This window comes from Stegostoma tigrinum, chromosome 25 (genome assembly GCF_030684315.1).
Source record: "Stegostoma tigrinum isolate sSteTig4 chromosome 25, sSteTig4.hap1, whole genome shotgun sequence".
Taxonomy (NCBI): Eukaryota; Metazoa; Chordata; class Chondrichthyes; order Orectolobiformes; family Stegostomatidae; genus Stegostoma; species Stegostoma tigrinum.
Genome location: NC_081378.1, coordinates 13,764,549 through 13,777,200, shown reverse-complemented (window position 1 = coordinate 13,777,200; position 12,652 = coordinate 13,764,549). Strand labels below are relative to the sequence as shown.

Sequence of the window (12,652 nt, the reverse complement as noted above, 5' to 3'; positions counted from 1 at the left end):
TTTTGGGAACATGAGTTCAAATCGAACTATGGCGGGTGTTGGAATTTGAATTCAATAAAAATCTGGAATTAAGAGCCTAATGATGATCATGAATTGATTGTTGGAAAAATCTCGTCTTTGGTTCACTTACGTCCTTAGGGAAGGAAACTGCCATCCTTACTTGGCCTCGCCAACATGTGACTCCAGACCCACGGCAACGTGGTTGACTCTTAATTGCCCTCTGGGATGGGCAATAAATGCTGACCAAGTCAGCAATATCCTCATCCTGTGCATGAAAAAAAAGCCACATTAATGTGCAATGTCAGGATAAAGTAAATTTCTCAGTGTACGTCAGTGATGCTGTGGGAATAACTCAGAGAATGGGTAACTTTGAGAAGATACAAAGCTCTGCCTGGTGGGAGCCCTACAATTTGTAGAACAGCTTAAAAATTTTCCTTTTTAAACTCCTATGATTACGTTGAGACTGGAAGCGCAATAAACATAACCTGTAATTATAGTCTCTTTGAGAGGAAGAGTTACATCTGAGAGAATGTAATTACACCATGACATGTTCACAACTGGAGGGAAAAAAATATCAAGGAAATGGCCATTCTGAACATGAGTGTGCAGATTTTTCTTAGACATGCAAAAATAGGAGCAGAATATTTCAGAGAATTTACCATGGATAGAATTATGTGCATGGACCAAAATGTTCCTTGAACTCTTAGCCTCCTTTGTTGGGATTTGACTCTGACACTAGCTGATACTTCTTGCATCGTGTTGCATATTCCTTCTTTGGAAAATGATATTCTGTGGTGCACAAACATGTCTGCAGCTGCAGTATTTTACCCTAGAAAGAAGCTTTGCATCCTTGGGAAGCTGTTGCTCTCCAAGGCTAAACCCACAACAAGACTATCGTGCTTCAAAGAATTTCCTGATATTCTGTGTTGAAGCCATGGCTAGGAATAGTGAAACAAAATTTTGTTTCATTCTTGCAAGCTCTCCACTTTCTACTGCTCATCCCTTTCAGTCTGTTGAGTCTTTAAAGGAGATTTGTTCCCATGAGGACTCCGACCCATGACCCATGCCTGAATTCCTCAGTGGTCTGTGTTGCACTAGGTCGCTACATGGCATCCAGCAGTTAGGTATTGCAACCTTCTTACTCAAAACCTCTCAACTTTCACTGAGGAGCCGTTCTGAGTTGAATGTTATGTTCAGGAAAAAAAACTGCAACAAACTGAAATTTTTACAAGAAAATTGCACTTAAGACAAACTGTGTCCATTAAAATAAATGGGGAGAAAATGAGTACCTGGGGATACAGTCTCGACAGAAGGACAAGATGTTTGGAGGAGTAACCTGCATTAAACCTAATAGAAAAATCAATTGCTACTGAAACAGTGTTTGACAGTTCAAGTGTTCACTGATGTGCCTAAGTACTGCTTAGATCAATAAAAGAGGAACTTTGCAAAATTTAGGACTATTTTTGTTGTGCGTAACTCAGTTGGAATCCCTCTGTATCCTTTCAGTTCGAGAACAACACAGTCTGAACTGTGAGTCGGTACCTTGACCCTGGCAAGATTGAAATACTGAGACGAAGAATCCACCAATGTTTTTCTGTACCTCTAGCCTTGGTTATTAAGCTCCTGTTCATTCAGAAAAATGTCAGTTTCTCTAGATTTAATAACTGGATTTATTTGTTTTCTGAATTCTATTTTAGCTTCAGTTTCTTGCCAATTCTAAATAATCTTTGTTTGTGCATTCTTTCAGTTTTGTGCTTGTGTCTTCTGATCATTGAATTTCTTATGTTTGCTCACCCCTTTACTCCCTCCTGCATACCTGCCCACCCCTGATCTCCCTCCTGCATACCTGCCCATACCCTAACTCCTGCCTGCACATCTGCTCACCCCTTTACTCCCTCCTGCATGCCTGCCCACGCCACAACTCCCTCCTGCATGCCTGCCCACGCCCTAACTCCCTCTAGCTCTCCTGCAGACCCCCTAACTCCCTTCAGCATGCTGCTTACTCCCTAACTCCTTCATGCATGTGAGCTCACCCCCTACCTCCCTCCTGCACGCCTGCTCACCCCTACCTCCCTCCTGCACGCCTGCTCACACCCTACCTCCTTCCTGCATGCCTGCTCACCCCCTACCTCCCTCCTGCACGCCTGCTCACCCCTTACCTCCCTCCTGCACGCCTGCTCACACCTTAATCTAACTATTATGCCTCATCTGCCATTGCTTTGATATTCATACTCAACTAAAGTCTTAAAAGCTCGAATTGACTCCTAGTTTTTTTTGGGGAAGTGAGATCTAGATTTCCACCAGATTTGGTGAGTGAAAATGCTCTTTGTGATTTTCCACTTGAATGGCTCACTGCAATTTTAAGGTGATGCCCCTTTCTCTCACTGGAGGAAACAGTCTCTTGTAATGATCCTCTGTGCCAGATGTTCCTGTCAAAAGTGTCAGATTATGTTATTAATGCCAAAGGGAGAGACAGTTGGAACATTGCAAGTTGTTTAACTGCCACTAATTGAGATCTGAAATTTTATAACCAGGTACCAGTTGGCTTGAGTAGGGCTCTTAAAGGGAAATGACTGGTTAGTACATTAACACTGAGTCTGCTCTGAAGAAGCATTGGAGGAGATCTCATGCTGTATACACTGTGAGGTCATCTCCCTATTTGGATGTTGTCACAATTCGGGTGAAAATTGCATCAAGGAGCTTCTTTTTCCTCTCTGCCTCATCCAGGTACGACCTGCGTGTTGTCGAGGGCAAAACTCCTCAACCAGCCAGCAATCTAAAACAAAAAACCAAAAGAACTGTGGGGGCTGTGTTTGAAATTTTACTTTCAATATTGCTCCTTGATTAAATTCAACCTGGAACAATCGAAATAACATGACTGAAAAAGCGTAAACAGAACAATTTCAGGATACCTTATGGTCTATTTCTTAGTAACTTTGTTCTGTTCATGAGTCGTTAAGTTCTGTCACTTTGCCGAGATGAACTAATTTCATACTTCGAGCATTTTTGAATTAATGCCTTCAAACATACAGCAGTTGATGATCTGTTGTTTACTTTAAATTTGAGAATGATCATTTCTTTTGTTAAACGCAGGATTAAAGGCCAAAGGCAGGTATATGGAGTTAGGTCACAGGTCAGCCATGATCTCATTGAATGGTTGAACAGGCCAGTGGGGCTGAATGGCCCACTCCTGTTCTTATTCCTAAGGTGATTCAACCTGGGGTTGCAGCCAGTTTTTAGGATGATGTTTATTAAATTTGCACAGCAGGTCACAGAAATTTCATTCACATTGGAAATATTTTGTCCTCGCTTCTGTGATTGTGTGGGTAATTTCTTTTTTGGGTGAACTGCTTAGATTAAACTAATACGACCAAACCCAAACACACTCCTACTCCCTGGTCATGGTTCACTTTGTCAGAATCAGAATAATTCAAATTGATATGGTTTCTCAGTGCCGTTTACCACTTCATCGTGGTTAATGAGAAAAATAATATTAATTTTCAGCCCACCCTATCTGCCAGTATTTTAATTACATTTTAAATTAGGCGACCAGTTTGACTCTCAGGCTAGCTGATGTGCTCTGAATGCAGGTCAGAATTGCATTAAAACATAAAGACGTGCAAATAAATATGTGTAATTAAACAGAGAAAAACAAATGTTGATGGATACTCACATTACATGGTAAATTTCTTGAATTTCTTAAAACTGTGCATTTTAACAAATTTATGATTTTATTTAAAGAAAGGGATGTTTAGCTATTCACAGGAAAATTAATGTTGAATGTGCTCTGAAATAGTGAGTCCAAGTTGAAGATATTAATGGGCTGTTGCTGTTTATTCCCACCCATGGCACCTGATCAGTTTCAGCACTTCCACTTATGAATTGAAAGATTTTGGGTTCAAGAACTGCTGTAGCCCAAGATCCACACTGACAACTAAAGTGCTCCATAGTCAGAAATGCTGACTTTCAGATGAGGTGTTAAACCATCTGACCCCTCAGGTGGAAATAGAAGGCATTATTTGAAGAGCAGGAGGGATTTCCCCCGTTGTTCATCTCATGATAAACATTACTAAAACAGTGTAAGATAATAAAATGTGAGGCTGGATGAACACAGCAGGCCCAGCAGCATCTCAGGAGCACAAAAGCTGACGTTTCGGGCCTAGACCCTTCATCAGAGAGGGGGATGGGGTGAGGGTTCTGGAATAAATAGGGAGAGAGGGGGAGGCGGACCAAAGATGGAGAGAAAAGAAGATAGGTGGAGAGGAGAGTATAGGTGGGGAGGTGGGGAGGGGATAGGTCAGTCCAGGGAAGACGGACAGGTCAAGGAGGTGGGATGAGGTTAGTAGATAGGAGATGGAGGTGCGGCTTGGGGTGGGAGGAAGGGATGGGTGAGAGGAAGAACAGGTTAGGGAAGCAGAGACAGGTTGGACTGGTCATAACCATAACTGGTTATGACCAGTCCAACCTGTCTCTGCTTCCCTAAACTGTTCTTCCTCTCACCCATCCCTTCCTCCCACCCGAAGCCGCACCTCCATCTCCTATCTACTAACCTCATCCCACCTCCTTGACCTGTCCGTCTTCCCTGGACTGACCTATCCCCTCCCTACCTCCCCAACTATACTCTCCTTTCCACCTATCTTCTTTTCTCTCCATCTTCGGTCCGCCTCCCCCTCTCTCCCTATTTATTCCAGCTCCCTCTCCCCATCCCCCTCTCTGATGAAGGGTCTAGGCCCGAAACGTCAGCTTTTGTGCTCCTGAGATGCTGCTGGGCCTGTTGTGTTCATCCAGCCTCACATTTTATTATCTTGGATTCTCCAGCATCTGCAGTTCCCATTATCACCATTACAAAAGCAGTGTTTAGCAATAGACAATAGACAATAGGTGCTGGAGTAGGCCATTTGGCCCTCCGAGCCAGCACCACTATTCATTATGATCATGGCTGATCATCCACAATCAATATCCTGTTCCTGTCTTATCCCCATAACCCTTGATTCCACTATCTTTAAGAGCTCTATCCATCTCTTTCTTGAAAGTATTCAGAGAGGTAGCCTCCACTGCCTTCTGGGGCAGAGTATTCCATATATCCACCACTCTCTGGGTGAAGAAGCTTTTCCTCAATTCTGTTCTAAATGGCCTACCCCTTATTTTTAAACTGTGTCCTCTGGTCCTGGACTCACCCATCAGTGGAAACATGCTTCCTGCCTCCAGATTGTCCAATCCCTTAATAATCTATAACGCCTCAATCAGATCCCCTTTCATCCTCCTAAACTCAACTGTATACAAGCCCAGTCACTCCAATCTTTCAACATATGATAGTCTCGCCATTCTGGGAATTGACCTTGTGAACCTACGCTGCACTCCCTCAATAGCAAGAATGTCCTTCCTCAAATTGGGAGACCAAAACTGCACACAATACTCCAGGCGCGGTCTCACCAGGGCCCTGTACAGCTGCAGAAGGACCTCTTTGCTCCTATACTCAATTCCTCTGGCCAGCATGCTATTAGCTTTCTTCACGACCTGCTGTACCTGCATGCTTGCTTTCATTGACTGATGTACAAGAACACCTAGATCTCGTTGTGCCTCCCCTTTACCTAACTTGACTCCATTGAGATAGTAATCTGCCTTCCTGTTCTTGCCACCAAAGTGTATAACCACACATTTATCCACATTAAACTCCATCTGCCATGCATCCGCCTGTCCAAGTCACCCTGTATTCTAATAACATTCTCCTCACATTTCACACTGCCATCCAACTTTGTGTCATCAGCAAATTTGCTAATATTACTTTTAATGCCTTCGTCTATATCATTAATATATATCGTAAACAGCTGCGGTCCCAGCACCGACCCTTGTGGTACCGCACTGGTCACTGCCTGCCATTCCGAAAGGGACCCGTTTATCACTACTCTTTGCTTCCTGTCAGCCAGCCAATTTTCAGTCCAACTTAGTATTTTGCCCCCAATACCATGTGCCCTAATTTTGTTCACCAATCTCCTATGCAGGACTTTATCAAAGGCTTTCTGAAAGTACAGAGCGCCAGGGACCCGGGATTGGATCCACCCTCGGGCGACTGTCTGTTTGGACTTTGCGCATTCTCCCTGTGTCTGTGTGGGTTTCCTCCGGGTGCTCTGGTTTCTTCCCACAGTCCAAAGATATTCAGGCTAGGTGATTTGGCCATGTTAAATTATCCATGGTGTTGAGGGATGTGTAGATTAGAGGGATTATAGGGGGATGGGTTTGGGTGGAATGCTCTGAGGGTCGGTGTGCATTTGTTGGGCCAAAGGGCCTCTCTCCACACTGTAGGGATTCTATGATTCCAAGGGCCATATTTTGTTTTAACATTTTGTCCTGCACTCATCAATACAATTCAGAAGAAATACCAATGCAAGGAGTTAAAAAAACAACATTTATGCTTTATGAGAGAAGTGGGCTCACTGGGTGGGAAACAGACTCTAACTGTTACATAGCTACTGACAATTAGCTGCCAGGCTTTGTTTAAGTTGTTAAAAAAGGCAGGTTGACTCTCACTATTCAAAGCATTGTTGTTAGAGCTTGACCTGAAAATGGCAATCACCTGCTTTGTTGGCGTGTAGTGTGTATGCATGTTCCTTTTGTCTGCAAAAGACAGCATCCTGTGTGTTCATATATGAAGATTCAAATATGTATGTGTACCATCTTGTAAGCCTGACTGATAATTCTAAATTGCTTTTCAGCAAATTTGGTGCATGCACAGATAATTTCACAAATATTGTCCACTTGCAAAATAACATCTAATATAGCTGTATTTTAAGGTATGAAAGTATCAGCTGGCTGCTTACACTCAATACCTTACATCTTAGGAACATCTAAAGGGATATGTGTTTAGTATGATCTTCCAGTCTTTGTTATATATAGCCTACATACAAAGCTCGGCAATTAACTGTCAGTCGTCATGCAATTGATGTATTCTCCATGGCAATGCCTCATCATCAGATTTCACTTGCCAACTAATTAGCATTTTCCTCCCATACAGTTGTTCTCCCTTTACATTGGCATTAGTTGCAAATTGGCCCATTGTGTGTAAAATGTCACGTTTTAACAAAATGTGGGTTTTTTAAAGTCATGATCGAATGCTGTAATGCCAAAGAATGATCAGATAATCTGTCTGTAGTGTTTACTCCCAATGAAGAAGATGGGGTGCTGCCATTAATAGTGGTGATCACTCTGGATAAATGAATGCGGCATTCTACAGCACTATGTTTCTTCTTTATGCTTTTTCTGTGGGTGCTCTGGCTTCCTCCCACAGTCCAAAGATTAACTGTGTTGGTCATGCTGAAATCGCCACAGTGTCCAGGCATATGTAGGTCAAATGCATTAGCTGTGGGAAATGCAGGGTTACAGGGATGGGGTAGGGGGCTAGGTCCTTGTGACTCCTTTGTAAGAGTTTTTTCCTTACAGACCCTCTGATCAATGCACATTTATTTGTGTAGATTGGACTCCCTGTAATGGTGCAAAGTATTGTGGTCATTTCTGTGTAAAACCTAGGATGAGGTCATTGCTTGATCTGGATGGGAGTTTAAAATCATCACACTAACTTTATGCATACCCATACATGGTTCTCAAATTCATAATGATGCTGACCATAATTGCAGTTCTATCTATCGTTATCACATCACTACCATGCACCCTCACTACACACATTTTGCTGCTATGTTTTGTGTCACCTTATTGGCATAAGGTCCTTTAATAAGTCTTGAGACATTGAAAAGCAAGTTTATTTTTTTGTTTCCCGGAAACTTTGACAAGCCAAGCAATTTCTTATCATTTGAGAAATTTTAATTCAGTAACACACTGGAATTAAGGTAAATATTGGCTTAATGATGATTGTGTAAATTGTAGATTGGTATTTAAAAATAAAATTCTGGTTCTCTAATGTCTTATAAGGGAAGGAAATCTGTCTTCCTTGCTCTGTCTGATTTAGAAATCAAGGATAAACATATCACATCCAACCAAGGCATGCGGAATATGCTGATGTCACAATTTAACTGGGAAGAGTGAGCTGATAATTGTACCTCTGTGTTCCACAAGCCATCATAAAATGTATAAAATCTCAATGAGACCATCAAATTACCAATTTTCATGAGTGACTGCCACTCAGGACAGTTTAAACAAAACCTCTATTTATTGTGCCATGCAACTCTAATGAGAGCAGTGAAAAGAAAGGATTTTTAATCTAATACGTGAGCATCATGATTAAGCCAGACAAAAGACAAACTTTTTAACACACATACCATTGATGCAAAAATAAATATAGACAGAATAAGCAAAACTTTGAAAATCAAAAGTCCAAAGTGGAAAGTTAGTTTTCTCGCAGCTTTTTAAATTTTTGCAAAGGTGACATACTGCTGTTTGTACATTGACAGTAGTCTTTTAATTCAGCATTGTTCAGGTGAACTTGGGGAGTTTTCTCATGTGAATTATTTATTTTAAGCTTTCTTAGATTGCGTGGCTTCTTCCCACAATGTTGGGGAGGGGAGTGTGGTGGTGGTGGTCGTGAGGGAGAAATGCAGAGAGAAGAGTGAGTGAGAGAGAGAGAGAGAGAGATGGATACTTTCTATTGGCAAACTCTGGATGTTTCTTCACTCTACTTCACTTGGCACTTACAGCTTTTTAACAGGCTGCAACTCAACAAATTAGAGGGCTGTTGTCAGGTAGAATTTCCATCAGACAAAAGATTCTCAGTGCCACTCAGTTTTGAATTCTCCCTGTCATTGCTTCCAAACAGCAACGTTGTATTGCACAGCACAACAATGTGCAACACTTGATTTACAAATTGCAAAGCATTCTGGTTATAATAGTCCAACGTCAATTTCAGTTTATAACTATAAAAATGAAAAATAGGTACAAAACTTTATATATAAAATGTGCACGCTTCTGGTCACCATACTACAGGAAGGATGGTGGGGGCTTTGGGGATGGTGCAAAAGATGTTTACCAGCATGTTGCCTGCATAGGAATGTATTAGTTATAAGGAGAGGTTGGACAAGTTTGGGTTGTTTTTGCTTGAGTGTCAGAGGTTGAGGGGTGACCTAACAGAAGGATATAGTATGATGAAAGTCATGGGTAGGGTTGAAGTTTTTTTTTCCCAGTATGGAAATATCAAATATTAGGGAGCATTTGTCTAAATTGGGAGGAGAAAAATTTAAAGGAGATGAGGGAGACAAGTGTTTTACACAAGAGATAGTAGGTCCCTGGAACCTGTTGCCAGTTGTGGTCGAAACAGAAGTGATAGCAAAGTTTAAGAGGCATTTAGACAGGCAAACAATCAGATGGAGAATAAAGGAATGTGGACCATGTGCAGGCAAATGTGACTAGTTAGAATAGCATCATGGCCAGCACTGACACGGTGGGCTGAACGGCCTGTTCCTGTGCTTTACTGATTTATGTTCTATGTCATCTCTGACACTGAGCTATCATCGAGTTGCCTAGCTATGGATGAGAAAAATTTTCAGCACTGAAAATGTTGGTGTGAGGTAAGAATCATCTTTGGCCGCGACATTTCCTCCTCAGAATATTGGAACAGTAATAGATCACTCAGTCTCTCGAGTCTGACCTATCATTCAAGTTTGTTTTTCTAATCCTTAACTTAACTTCACTGGGTTCTCACCCTTTAATACCATTGTCTAAAAAAAGATCTAGCAGTCCTGATCTCAGGTCCAATTCTAAGCAGCTCTATTTTTGAGGAGGTTATTTTTTACAGTTACTCCAGTTATTGGACAATTTTATGACTGTAATGCTCGTATTTGTTCTGAAACACAATGTATTTGCTGAAAACCATTTAAGCCAGAAAAGGAAAATCCTTTGACCATTGGAAATCTGCAGTGAAAACTGTTAAAACTGTCATAATCCAAGAGGGTGCTGTAGAAATGTATTTGTTGCTTGTCTATTGACCATTTTGATTATGGGCGGCTGACATCTGATGGCAATGTAGAGATAACAAGGCGCAGAGCTGGATGAACACAGCAGGCCAAGCAGCATCAGAGGAGCAGGAAAGCTGACGTTTCGGGTAGGGACCCTTCTTCAGAAATGGGGGAGGGGAAGGGGTTTCTGAAATAAAGAGAGAGAGAGGGGGAGGCGGATGGAAGATGGATAAAGGAGCAGACAGGTGGAGAGGAGATGGGCAGGTCAAGGTGGTGGGAATGCAGCTAAAAATGGTGAGTGTAGGTGGGGAATTAGGGTGGGGGTTGGTCAGTCAAGGGAAGATAGACAGGTCAAGGAGGCGGGGATGAGGCTGGTAGATGGGGGATGGGGGTGGGGCTGGGGCTGGAGGTGGAAGAGGGTAGGTGGGAGAAAGGATGGATAGGTTAGAGAGGCAGGGACAAGCTGGGCTGGTTTTGGGATGCAGTCGAGGGTGGGGTGATCTTGAAGCTTGAGAAGCACATTGGGCTGCAGAGTTTCCAAGTGAAATATGAGATTCTGTTTCTGCTACCTCTCATGACAATGTAGGCTTTCAATGTGCCTAGTCAGGGAGGAAGAGGAAGACAAATATGGGTGCATTATTTATGTTGGGCATGTGGATCTTGAGGTGCCAGTGGTATTGTCCCTACGTCTGGCCCAGAATGCCTGGGTTCAAGTACCACCTGCCCAGGAGATGTATTATAGCTTGTCTGAACAGCCTGATTAAACTAACAAGGGAAAAAAAAATATGCTGGGCTCTTAAAGGAGCTATTTCTGTCAAACCATGCTCAGTAAAAATTGCGGCATGGTGGCTCAGTGATTAGCACTGCAGCCTCACAGCACCAGGGACCCGGGTTCGATTCCAACCTCGGGCGACTGTCTGTGCGGAGTTTGCACATTCTCCCCGTGTCTGCGTGGGTTTCCTCTGGGTGCTCCGGTTTCCTCCCACAGTCCAAAGATGTGCAGGCTAGGTGGATCGATCATGCTAAATTGCCCATAGTGTTCAGGGGTGTGTGGGTTATAGGGGGATGGGTTGGGGTGGAATGCTTCAAGGGGCGGTGTGGATTTGTTGGGCCGAAGGGCCTGTTTCCACACTGTAGAGAACCTAATCTAAGCTATTTTTTTGAAAGTAGATAGAATATGTAAGGAGTCTCATTGCTTTGTTGTAATAGTTATTGTCTTCCATCAAAATAAATGTTGAACCCCCTTCAAATCTATCTACGTAATTCCCCTTCAGATACTAGTACATTGGATCTTTCTGACATTGAGGTGAAAGTGGCTATGGACTGATTTCAAAACCTTCCTGGGGCAGAAGGTGTCGAGAGATGGAAATAAATTTCTGACGTGGCCAATAGATGACACTGCCATACGATTCTGGGGCTGAAGACGAGGCAGCACATTCTAAAATGCACTCCCTCGCCCCGATTTCCAAACCTGGTGCTCAGCACACGGCTGTACAGGCTGAGTGCAGGAATAATCTCCTTTCTGAGCTGGCATCAGGAGGCCTAGCTCTGGGTGTTGTTCAGTCGACCATTAAAATGAAGTATTTAACAAGCCTGTCAAAACAATCAGGAACAGATGGTTAACAATGAGCAGTGCTAACAGGAAATATATTATGTAAAATTTAGATAGATTAATTGTCAGCCATGATTTGTGTGGATTGATTTATCTCTCTTTCAGCTGCCAGGGAGGCAGCTCAGCTCAGTAAAAAAAGACGAAGGATGGTTTGTGTGCCAGTGCTGTGGTCACGGAGCCTCACCCAAGGGGTTGGCACTTTGCAGAGAAGGTGGGCCCACCTGATGCATGCGCCTCTTGATTTTCCACTGATTCATTTAGCTAGGAATAGGGCTGTGGAATATGGACAGCAGAGTTGACCTGGGAAATGATGTCCTGGTTGTGGAGGGAGTGCGACAAAGGTTTACCAGTCTCATTCCGGGGATGGCAGGACTGACGTATGAAGACAGACTGGATTGGCTGGGACTATATTCATTGGAATTTAGAAGGATGCCGTCAGAGGGAATGGTGTTGCACAGTGACCTTTAAAACTCGAACACGGTCTTAAAGATGTTCCCAAAGACCGGAAAATCCAGAACCAGACGTCACGTGGGATTGGCCATTTAGGATTCTGATGTGGAAAAATGTCTTCACCCAGAGAGCGGTGAGCCTGTGGAATTCTCAGCCATAGAAAACAGTTGAGGCCTAAACATTGAAAGGTTTCCAGGTGGAGTTAGGTATAGTCCTTTTGGGCTAAAGGGATCAAAGGCTATGAGGAGAAAATGTGTACAGGGTACTGAGTTCAGTGATCAGCCACGATCATATTGAATATGAGAGCAGACTTGAAGGGCTGAATGACCTACTTCCACTCCCATTTTCTGTGTTTCCGTACTATTGAGCTGTCAGCCCTCCATCTGATGACCTACTGGTATTATCCAAAGCACCGGGTAATGTTCTGAGGACCCGGGTTCCAATTTTCCAAGACGAATGGTGGAATTCAAATTCAATAACAAAACCTGGAATTAACAGCCCAATGATGACCATGAATCCATTTTCAATCGTCAGAAAAACCCATCTAGTTCACTAATGTCCTTTCAGGAGGGAAACTGCTGTCCATATGCCGTCTGGTCTACATGTGACTACAGACCCACAGCAATGTGGTTGACGGTTAACTGCCCTCTGGGCAGTTAGGGATTGGCAATAAATGCTGGCCTAGGCAGCA

At 43.0% G+C, this 12,652-nt stretch overlaps 1 protein-coding gene across 7 annotated transcripts in view; it reads left to right on the top strand.

Moving 5' to 3' along the window:
- The window catches only part of plxna4 (plexin A4), a 658,721-nt gene that overhangs the window by 450,699 nt on the left and 195,370 nt on the right, over positions 1-12,652 (top strand). The gene's annotated exons all lie outside the window — the stretch shown is intronic.